The sequence below is a fragment of the Protopterus annectens genome, chromosome 4.part1, assembly GCF_019279795.1.
Source record: "Protopterus annectens isolate FY-2018-M chromosome 4.part1, PAN1.0, whole genome shotgun sequence".
Taxonomy (NCBI): domain Eukaryota; kingdom Metazoa; phylum Chordata; order Ceratodontiformes; family Protopteridae; genus Protopterus; species Protopterus annectens.
The window spans coordinates 1,000,928,574-1,000,940,755 of NC_056734.1; the positions used below are offsets into that span (position 1 = coordinate 1,000,928,574).

The window sequence follows — 12,182 nt, forward strand, 5'->3', positions numbered from 1 at the left end:
CCCTTCAGAAAATCTGACCAGTTACTAGTCAGCTTTGCAACAGGGACAGAGGGCAAGGCCATTTCAAAACAAACAATTTGCAAATGGATAGCACACTGCATCCATTTCTGCTACAAGCAGCATGGAAAGCCAACCCCTCAGGGTGTCAGAACACATTCCACTAGGGCAACATCTACCTGTACAGCATTTCTCAGGGGAGTCCCTACCAGGGACATCCTGGAAGCTGCCACCTGGAGTTCTGTACACACCTTCACCAAGCATTACCACCTGCCTCTCTTCTCCAAATCCAGGGCAGGTTTTGCTACAGCAGTCTTGCAAGGCCTACTAGCCAGCCCTAACTCTTCTTGACTGCCTCTACCCTTCCTCAGCTATGGGAATCCACCCAAGTGTGATGACTGCAACAGTGAAACAAAAAGAACATGACTGCAACAGTGAAACAAAAAGAACATAGTACAGTTGTGTACCCTTACCATAAACTTAGATGTTCGAGTGTATTCACTGTTACAGTCCTGGTTTCCCTCCCTCCAGCCCTCTGGTTTTCTCTATCTCTCTCCTCTCTATGGCTATTACTATTGGTATTTACTTTTTACTGGTGGTGTTTTCTCCACCTTAACTTAGCACCCTATTTGGGGTCAAGAAAAGCTGATGTAATGGCGTCGGCTGCCTGTTTTTATACCCCTGACGACCTGACGTCAGTCCTGGAGTGATAGCAACTGACTCAGAAATACTAAGTCTCTGGTACTCAGGCTGACTGAGGGCTACCTGTAGGGAGATCACCCAAGTGTCATGACTGCAACAGTGAATACACTCGAACATCTATATTTATGGTAAGTGTGCACAACTTTACTTTCTACAGGGCATGTTTACCCATGTGCCTAGGTCTCTCACTTATCCTTCCACCCCTGTCCTCAGCTTTGGGAATACTCCCACAGGTGATGACTGCAACAGTGAGTACACTCTAACATCTACATTTATGGTAAGTGTACACAACTGTATTTTATTTCCCTGCGATAAAATTCACTGAAACGATCATTCGCAAAAATGAGTTTTCACTTAAGTGGGGTTGATGAATAGTCATTCGACAAAGTGATATAGACCCGTTAGATAAGAGTCTGCCAGTGTAGCAAACATTTATAAATGTGTGACTAGGAGATGAGATGGGAGGAGTGTAAAGTTAGGTGATTGCATCCTTTGCATGGAGAAGCTGTGGAATGAGCAGTTCAGCTTTGATTTGGGTTTTTAGAGGAAGGGTATGTTCAGAAGGGATCTAAGATTGAAGTCTATGGTATATGGAAATGGTTGGCAAAGAAAGGGAAGGGTTGAATGTTTAGTTTGAGGAATAGGGTGGCTAACAAAAGTTTTATCCAAGAGAAATGGGCAGCCAGTGAGCTCTGTTCAAAACATGACAGTTTTGTTAAACTTTGGGAAGATTGTAATACTATGCAGATGTTGCTTGAGGAAGTTTGTAAGTAGGAGAGGGTTTCTTTTTAGAGGCTGATGCCACCACATGTAGCCCATATTTGAGTTGTGAAAGAAATACCCCCTTTGTCAATGACCATCCATTCTTCAGGGGAGAAAAATTGGGAAATTTTAGTTTCCAAGAATAGATGAGTTGATTTTTGCTTTGGTTATTTGTATATGGCTTTGGAAGTTAAGATGTTGATATAGCCACATTTCTATGTAAAAAGGCATGTTTATTGGTGTCAAGGAAAGTTAGCTTATTGAGAGATGTATGCCACTTGCTGTGTACCTTTACAAGCTTTGGTTTTATTCTGAATACCGTACATTTTGTCTTTTTGGTGTTTAGTAGTTTTTCTGTGTAAGACAGTTGGAAAGTTGGGATTTGTCTCTCTTTTGATCCCAGAGTGAGAGAGGTGAAATCTAGTGTTGAAGGTTAGCAAGAAGAGTGTTGATAAAAAGAGAAAAAAGCAGGGGTGAATGGACTTGAGCCTGGGGTACATCTGAGTGTAGTGAACTAGAGTATAATAAGGAACTGCCAGTTTTGACCTTGAAGTGTCTGTCAGATTGGAAGCTATTAAACCACTGAAGAGCTTGGTTGCTATTTACTGCAGTGCAAAGTAAGTTTAGGAGGGGATGGTCAATAAAGTTAGCTCCAGTTAAGTTTTCTTTGACAAAGTTAAAGAGGATGTCAGGCCACTCCTTGGCAAAGGGTGATAAAGCCCTGTCTACTCTGCAAGTGTGACCCAAGTTCAGGTATCATCTTGCACACTTGTAGGAGCTGGCAAGGGAAGATGGGACTGAGTAGCTGTGGCGGGCTTGCCCATTAAGGGGATATGGAGGCATCTGTAGCTCACCACCTAGGTAACACCTAGTAGGAGAACTAGATTTATACCACATGGAGCTAGAACCTATCGAGAATGTTCTACTTTGTGCAAGTCGCACCGTCAGATGAGGGGATTTCATAGTCTGAAGACATGCTTCCCTTCAGAGAGCAGCTATAGCAGAGGTCTGATGAGTTGCTACAGGGGAGGGATGTGCTTTGCCTGGGGAGAAGTTAGGTCTCCCAGTCCCTGCATGACCAGCAAAGGTGTCCCACTCCCTACCACCAGACCCTCATCTCAAGCAGATTAACTCATTGGGGAACTGCTGAACAAAAGTAAATGGCCCAGAGGGCTCTTGCCTGCCAAGGAACTCATGGCTCCTGGAACAGAAGAAAGAATGGGCCAATTGGTTACAGGTAGAGGAGCCAGTGGGCTCACTCCTGCGGGGATGCAAAACAAAAAAATAGTTTAAGAGGATGGTGTGTGTGTGTGTGTGTGTGTGTGTGTGTGTGTGTGTGTGTGTGTGCGTGTGCGTGTGTGTGTGTGCGTGCGTGCGTGCGTGTGTGTGTGGTGGGTTGTTGCACGGGCACAAAACTCAGTTCCTCAGAGTTTTCCACTGTAAGATCATTTTATACATGAAAGAGATGTAGTTTATTTATTTTTCTGTGTTTCCTGTATCAGTGGTGACCACAAGGTTTGCTGATTTCAAGTTGTAAGGTCGGGGTGTGCTACTCACTCTAAGGACCAAACTTGTTTAAACAAAGCTAAAGAAAAGAGACCAGAAGGGTATACTACTAGGGGAAAGGAGTTGAAGGAGGACCTTAAGTTAACAAAAAGGAGGAGAGCAAAGACAGTGGAAGACTTAAAAATCATTCCAGGTACTCTCAAGCAAAGGGTTCCACTGCGTAAATATACCCCAGGAGAATCAAACCGGAAAGTGCATTCTAAGCATTCATACAATAAACGTCACCATTAGTACATTAAATTCAAAGCAATCATACAGTAAGCAGGATAAACAAGGTCAAATGGCATTAGTAAAGCCCGCTATGTACAGCAGGACATGGATTTAAATTACTTGTTAATTATGTTCCTTCTTCTATCTCATATTTATAAAAGAACGCAAACCAGTTAATGATTGATAGACATCAAAAGCAATTTTTTAGTGCAACATATAGTGTCAGAGCAGAGTTGTATGTTTGTAGACTAGTTTTAAGAAGGGTCTGTGGGAGGGAGTGAAGGGCTAAAAACTGAAATGAGATACAGTAAGTGTGAAATCCTGTGTCTGTACATTCTAACCAGTTGGTACACTACTGATCAATAAGTCAATAATCAAAGGTCCTAAGAAGTGAAGAAGCAACATCAGAGTTGCCTCATTAGTAGTAGCTAGTCAGTCTGCACATGTACAGAGCGTGTTGTTACTGAACACTGAAAGCAGGAAAGCATGGTGAAGCTCAGCCTTAGGAAACAGGTAAACAAGCTGATCTTTTAACTCGAGAGATCACTGTACACCAGTACTGAAGTGTTTGTCTCTCATAGCTTCTCCATAAATAGTAATGAAGTCCACTAAGTCACTGTGTAGTCAGCAGTCAGAAACAATACTGCATGCAGCACTTTTTTTAAAAAAGGGAACACAGGGCAGCACAGTGATGTAAGAGGTAGCATTGTTGCCTCACAGCAAGAGGTTTTCTGGTTCAGTTTCTCAACTGGGGTGCCTTGTGTACACAGTCTGCATGCTCTTCCTGTCTTTGCATGGGTTTTCTCAGTGTGTTCTAGTTTCCTCATGTCTACTAAATACATGTATTCTGTGTGCTGGGGACACTAACTTGTCCACAAGTGTGAGTATGTGTGTATGCAATAGAGAAGAAAGGCCTGGCAACCTGCTTCCATCCCCCTCCCCCTTTGCCTTGAAAACACTATGGATAGTGATGGTTGTCTGTAAGGCCACTGTAGGAGTCTGTTGGACCCTTGTATGAGAGTGAGCAAGGAAAACTGCAAGCTTTTCAAAAAGAACAACAGACTTTTAATTTCTGTGTGTAGTAAACATACATCTCAACCTCTTAGAGCAAGAAATCTGGACAAAGCCATAAACAAAAGTGGTGCAGTGGCCGAAAAATAGGGACAATTTTTAAATATTGCTCTTACAAAGTTAGAAAGTTGATAGAATAATAGGTTTTGCATTAGCGTGAATTTTCTGAAGGTATGAAGTCTGAAACTCAAATGTTTGTCATTATTTTTTTAACTTCAATCGCTGATGACCTGTCACTAAATTGCCAGAAAAACAAAATTTTATGAAAAACGGACCAAAAATATGAGGCGAAAATCTGTACAGTTGAGAGGTATGGACTAGTAAAGCTATCAAAGTGTAGAGCTACATTTGATCGGGGGGGGGGGGGTGTACAAGCAGACAACTCAGTTCGTCTGTGTTTTCCACTGGAACAGCATTTTATAATTGAAAGAGATGTGTCTGTTATTTTTCTTTCTCTTGCTGCATCAGTGGCAGACAAAAAGTTTCCTGATTAAAGATCGTAAGGTCAGGGCATGTTAATGTTTATTGGGACCAGGCTTGTTTAAAAACATACTTATTTTTTGTTTTTCTTTATCAGTTACTAACTACAAGTTTTCCCAACTTTATGTTTGCTCACTATAGGGAGCAGTTTGAAAAAAAAAAAACTTTCTTATCATTGCTTTGCTGCATAAGGAACAACCACAAGGTTTCCTAATTTCAGAGGACTCCCATGATGTGTGTGCTTGATCAGTAGGTTGATTAGGGCTCTCTTTTGGAAAAAATGCAGTTGTGGAAAAAAAGCCTCTAAAGTTATCAAATTAGATAAAATTCAGTTACTGGCCAGTAATTATACTGTCTGGATGCAAGAAGTCTTCATTTGGAAGAAATAACATAAAATCAATCAGAAAAGGAGGAGAGAGACTTCTAGCTGGGAAAAGTCTTGCAGCCGTTCAACAAAAAAAGTTGAAGTTTCAGCTTTGGTACATGAAATGGCTTCCAGTAATTTAGAAGAAAAATAAATAAGTCAAATAAACCAAATGCATGCAGAGGTGTTGAAAGTAAGTGAAACACAGAAGTAATATATACAGTCAAATAAAAAGCTAAAATAAACAGAAGAAGCTGTAACTAACTATTCAGATGAGGTGATAAAACTGCAAAAATCAGAGGCTGAAATTAATAAAATTATTGGCTGACCATGAAAGTCATCAAGAAAAGCCGTTTCAAATAATAGAAAATTGAACACTCTGAGAAAACATGAGATTTTCTGATGTACTACAGATGCTGGAAGGAATAGACTGTAGTAATATTACAAAAGTACAAATAAGTAACTGGACTGATGTTCCACTACAGGATTTCTTAAATGAATGGACACACATTGAGTGTATGCTCCAAACCTAGCCATGAGAAAGCAGCCAAGACCTTTATTACTTAAAATGCAGTAATACCAATAGAAAGAGTTGCTCCTGACAAGATTGTGGCAGAAAGAAAAATTATTGAAAGTTGGGGACAATAAAGGCTTCTGGAAAATGATTGTTTAGTGTACACCAGGCAGAGGAAAAACAATTATAACCCAGCAGTCAGGGATTTGGGATTCAAGCTGCTGTATCCAGCTGTTTCATATGTCTTTTACTATTCTGCACCCCTTATGGTTATGCAGTTCCTCCCTGGTCGCAACTCTTGAAATGAGAAGCTTATTGCTGCCTTGTATGGGTCCTGTAAGGTTACATAAGTTTTGTAAATAGTTTTGTAGTTGACATGCTGTGTTTTATGGGTTTTTTTGTGTGTTATTACAGGCTGAGGTCTGCATTGTTGTTGTTTTGAAATTGAATAGAGAGTTTTATATGTCAGTGGGATCTGTGGGGTAAAAAATTACATGGACAGGAAGATAAAATAAAAGCACTCATTTTTGGCATCAAACCTGAGGTTAAGGATGGCTTTCTGTATAATTATTATTATAATGGAATATTAACAGTTTGACTGGTCCTGTAAATGGGAGTAGGACTTTTATTGATCTGTGTACCACATTTTATTTTTCTCCATAAAAACCTGTTATCCACTAGTGAGCTTTTAAAACTTCAGAACCTGGAATTTTGGTTAGGTGGCTTTGAAAATACCCAAGTGGCAGAAGAAGAGTGGTGGCAATACTGATTCAGAGAGACTTCTACTTTATGTTGCCGGATCTTGTGAGAGAGAAGTGGGGTTTCTACAGTGCTATAAAGGGGTTAATAAAAGGAAGGCTTTGCACCTTTGTAAATCATTTTAACCCTCTGGGGCAACTTGTAGTGAACTAGCTATTATATTTGAGGGCAGGATGTCTTTTCAAGAAAGTATTACTTTATGGGGAGGGGATTGGAATACAGTGTTTAGTAGAAAGGATGCACAGTCTGGGCCTAGGTCATTAACTCTCCCTTCATTATGTAAATTTATCAGGGGACATAACACATTTGGGGATGTTGTATGTATTTCATTTAGTCTCTCAGACAATGCCCCCCCCCCCATGTTTAAGGACATACTCTAAAGCTGATAAAATCTTGATAAGTAGAAACATGAATACATGCTTAAAGTTAAAACTTTTTGCCACTAACTCTAGAAAATCATGGATCCTTAGATATGCAACAGTAGATAACTTTGTAGTAGCCTATGCTATTTGGGCCCTACCTCCACTGATCAACCAGTTTTTCAAATCTAAAAGACTCACTCCATGTACTGTAACTGTCGAGAGCTCAACAGGAGCCCCATATGAAAGGATACCCAGAGTGCCAAAGTGTACTACTTTGGCAGTCCCAGTGAAACTAGTGGTTGACTAGTGATCCTTAAAGCCACTAATTTTTATTTGTTTTTTTTTCTGAGGAAAACTTGTGTTTTTCTGGCTGAATTGTAATAATTCGGAAACTAAATGTTTTCGACTACCTTTGCATTTCTAATGGAGTTTTGACATGTAACTGCTTTAGTAAATTTTTTTGTATAAAAGTTTCTGTTTTTTTGACTAAATTTGTCAAGTCTAGGTTTTTGTGTCAGGTCTTTACTTACCTTAGAGCCACTTGTTTTCTACATACAGTATACCAACTTTTTCAGCCTCTACTATCTGCTCTTGAAGTCTAATTCTTGGCTTAACCAATGGCACAGCTACCGCTCTCTAAGGTTTTACCTTCCTTTGTCCGCAAGAAAATAAAAGTTGTCAGAAAATGTTTGGATGTCAGGGCAGCTCCTGTTGTGCCTCAGATGTGGTTGGGTGACTATGCTGTGGACATTCTTGGTTCCTCAGACCTCTCATCTTTACCCCTGGTCCTTTTTGTGTAATACCTATACCTACCGTGGACCCAGGGGATTGCCTCACCCACTGTGACTGTAGGGCTGCCTTCATTAGGCAAGGGAGAGCCACTCTTGTCCAATTCAGGGGCAGGTAAATGTTTTTCAATCAGCTGGGATTAGGGTTGTGAGTCTGGGATGATTAGAGGGTTGGACATTTTCAAAATAATTTCCCAGGAAAAGTGAACTTAGAAAATCTTGCCTTCTCCTTTTTACTTTCTGTGGACAGGGAGGATTTGCTCAGTTCAGCCTTGCCTTGCCTACTATTTCAATCAAGAAAAAAAGAGTTCCCTCTCTGACTTGTCAGCCGGAAGAGCAGACATTGCTTGGGGGTGGTTGTACTTCAGGAATTTGTCTTCAATATGACCATTCTGTTTCTGAGGAAAGTAGTATTTCAGATTTCCCTGTGAAAGATTAATCTTTTTCTGAGACTTTTTCAAAGATGAAAGAGGTTTTTCAGTGGAAGCAGAATGAAATTCCTGTTTTTCAGTAAATATATTGTGAATTGTTACAGTTGGATATACCTATTTTTCTGGGACTTACAAGATGGATGCATGCTGATCAACAACTTAATTTCATTTCTCCCAATGCATACCTGTCAGCCGTCCAGATTTTTGCAGAATGTCCAGACTTTTGCCTCGTATTTTTGGTCTGTTCCTCATAAAATTTGTGTTTTTCAGGTAATATACTGAAGATTGAAATCACTAAATAACGACAGACATTTGCGTTTCAGACTTCAGATCTTTCTGAAAATGTTTGTAAAATTTGTTATTCAAAAAACTTTCTAAAAATGATCCCTATTTTTGGGCCTTTGTCCCCTCCCCTCCCCATTATTTTCGGCTTTGTCTAGATCTCTTGTGCTAAGAGGTATGTCCCAGTTTGAAAAAGGAAATTGAAAAATAAGAGCCAGTGATATTGTCAGCTTGAGTAAAATTTAGTTACTGGCTATTAAGTAGACTTCCTAGATACCAGCAAAGATAGCTTTGTTTTGTTGTCATGGTGGCACACTTATTCATAGATAAACCTCCATCCTGATGTCTTGCGGTCTGCTGAAAGTTACAGAAGTTATTAAACTTAACCTGTTAAAGGAAAAGAAATTTCAGGAGTCATTTGTTGCTTCAAAAGTGCTTTATTGATTGCTGAGACTACTGTTGCCACCTATCCATTTCTTTTCCGGACTATCCAGAAATCAAACCAATTGTCCTGTAGTCTGTAAAACACTGCAAACTCTGGCGTTCTGTTTCAAAAATAGAAACAGAGTATCAGAATTTATTAAGTTTGCGGTTTTACTATGATTTTTTTTTTTTTTTTTTACAAAGAGCATAGTAAGTCTTCAGAAAAAAGACATCACGATTGGAAAAAAGAGGACATTCCCCCTTCTGTGATGTGATGATGATATCACAAAACAGGCTGAAAGTGAGCTGGACATAGGTGGAGTTATGGAAGGTACGAGAGGTGTGGGCTAATTCTGAATTTAGCCACAGTGTAAGGTGGCAACCCTAGCTCAGACAGAAGAGCGCTGCATCAAATCTAACGATTAACTAAGTATCCTTCTTGAGCTTATATGACTTAGACATGGGGGAATTCTCTATGCTCACCCCCCCCTGGGCATGGCCTCACCTGGGAGGGGAATGAAATTGAGTCCCTGTGGAGTGAGTGGCTGTGGGAGGTGTTCCTGTACAAAGCTTAACCCTTTTGTGACTATTAATCCATCAGTTTACACATCCAATCTGTCACAGTGCAAAGCACTCAGTTACCTACATATCTGATCTATTATTGTGCAAGACAGTCAATTACCATCAGTATTCAAACCATATAGTTGGCAAAAATAAATCTTGATGTAGCTTTTCTGATTTCTTCTAGTACTATAGCCAGTACTTTATAAATACTGTCTGGATTTATATCCTTATCTTGGACAACTGTTATTACAGGTTAGAGATTTTGCTGAGTTTTCACCTGTGCTTCTTCAGATCTGTGTCATCTTTTTGAGTTCAAGGCTAGTGGTGGATTATAGGTGTGGTTTTTTTTTGGATTTTTGTGAGATAATACTTAATGTATTGCCATGGCATTTTTTGCCAGGTACACTATGGGCCATGTGGCTCATTTTAGTTCTAGAGTGGCAAATTGGTCAGTGGCTTCAAAGTAAAATGATAAATGCAAGTTGGGGAAATTAAAGATGATACTGACGTTCTTGTGCCAGCTAAAAGCTTTTGGATAAAGCTTTGATGTTATGTTGTCCTACCCTATCTCGTGCCCAAACTCCCTTTTACTACAGAGTTTGTGGGGATTTTGTTGTTGTATTTTCTCTTCATAGTTTGACAAGGAGTTGGGTTCGGAACCGAGCATCGGTTCCAACTCAGCCTTTACTAAAGCTTGAGAGCTTCCACTGGCTCGAGGCTATGCCCTGTCCCATCATGCCTAGGGAGTATTACCCAGATCTCGTTTGCTGCTAAACTAGATCAGGTTGCTTACTACTAGGCTCCAGGCTAAGTAGAAAAGTTTCTTGTTTTTTTTTTATCATAATTCTTTTTTTTACTATTTTGAGAACAATTAGTGTTAGTTTTACTTCTGTCAGGCGAATTTGTCCAATTTGCTGTGTTTTTTGCATGTAGCTGGCCATCTTCTTTTGTTAGGCTTTTCTCCTACCCTATCTCATGCCCAAACTCCCTTTTACTACAGAGTTTGTGGGGATTTTGTTGTTGTATTTTCTCTTCATAGTTTGACAAGGAGTTTGTTTAAGTTAGAGGATTCCTTGAATCAGCCCATTTCAGTTAGAGGGCTTTCCCTTCCCCCTTTCTCATTCTTTCCGCTTTTCAGAGTTGTCATTTAAGTTGGAGACTTCTCCTCTTACCAGAGGAGATTGTCATTTAAGTTAGAGACGTCTCATCTGATCCCCCTTCTACAGTTGTTGTGTGTCGTTATTTAAAAAAAAAAAAAAAAAAAAAAGGTTTAGTTTGTTCTTTAGTGTAAGTTGATCTTATTGTAGTTAAGACCTTGTTGTGTTTTGGTATAACTTGGTTTTGGTCCTAGCTTAAAACATTGATAGTTAGTCATGTCTAAGGATGGTAAAGAACTGAAGCCTTCTAGCTTCAAAAAGTGTGACCGCTGTACCTACAAAACGTCTTTAACAGATGGACACACCAGCTGCATATACTGTTTGAGTGCTATCCACTTACAGGAATCCTTTGCTATTTGTCATGTTAGCTCTAGAGTTTCACTGGAAAGAAAAAATAAGCTCATTGTGAGGGGTCTTCTCAAAGTCCTTTTTTCTGAGGCTATTGAAGGAAAACAGAATTCTTCCTCTAAACCACAAATTTCAGTCAAATCTTCAAAAAGAGCTTCTTTCTCAGTGCCAGCATCTGAATCGGCAAAGGAGCAGGCAAAAGAATCAGCCAAGGATCCGAAGGCTGTCTGGCCTGAGAAATCTGTCTCTTCGGCTCCAGTGACTTTTTCGGAACCGATAGAGTCATAGTCGGAGCTGGTCCCCTATATTGGAACCGGTCTCATCAGTACTGCATTCACCCATTCTGCAGTCATCCAGATCCTTGGCTCCATCCTCTCAGTCTTCCAGGAGCTTTTCTGATGACGACGTGGAGTGGGTGGTTAAGAGACTACTATGGGCACTGGCCAAGATCCTGTTGAGTCCTCCCAGACTGGAGTCTGCTCTAACAGCTGTCACCACCCCCGTGACAGTTCTTCCTCCGACCCAAGTGGTGTCTTTGGAGCCAGAGGGCTTGGATTTGATAGTAGTGGAACCCTCTGGACCAAGACCTGATCCAGGATCTTCAGTCCCGATCTCTGCTCCGACTTCCTCGGTGCCATCCTTGGGCGAGGAGTCTAGGGGCTGACGCTCCCCCATCGGGTCCTGAGAGGAGTGTCGGGTCAGACAACTGTCTGATCCAAATCTACCACTCGGGGCATCGGCACGGGTTAGCTCAGTGCCTACATCAGCCTCGGAGCCTATGGCCTTGATTTGAGGGCAGTCTCCTGGTTCTTCTGAGCTGGGAGCTCCCTCGGAATGGGATCATGATGCCTTCAAGGTCATGTGGAGTGTGCTGTCACCCCAGTCAGCTCCACTCTCGGATCCAAGTTCTCTTCCCCCAAAAGTGCCAGAGTCTGCCTCTCTACCATCCCTCCCCCCCAGGCATAGAGACCCAAAGTCCCAGGATGCCGCAGTGGGCAAAACTGTCTCTTTTGAAGCCTCTTCAGAGTATCCCTCTGAAGAGATCCCTAGGAAGAGAACATGTAAGAGGAAATATCTAGACTCCCCTGAGGGATCTGTCACTTCTGACACTGACTGAGAAGATTCAGAAGGGTCCCCACGGTCACCCTCTGAAGATGTCTTGTTTGCGGACATTCTAGAGATCCCTTAAACAGAGAGGTGGCTGGAAACCCATCAACTCTTCTGAAGATGAGTCCGTGTACCCGGAGGCTTTCGGGTCTCACCCCTCCACCTCTTGGGTGACCCCGCCTTTCAACCAGCTCCTCAACATAGTCCGTCGAAAAGCATGGGGCTCTCCAGAATCTGTGGAACCTGTTCCAAGGAGGCCCAACAAGTTCATTACTGCTCCCTCTGAAAAGGAATT

At 41.2% G+C, this 12,182-nt stretch overlaps 1 protein-coding gene across 7 annotated transcripts in view; it reads left to right on the top strand.

Moving 5' to 3' along the window:
* Positions 1-12,182, top strand: part of RUBCN (rubicon autophagy regulator) — a 2,564,006-nt gene that overhangs the window by 2,110,075 nt on the left and 441,749 nt on the right. The gene's annotated exons all lie outside the window — the stretch shown is intronic.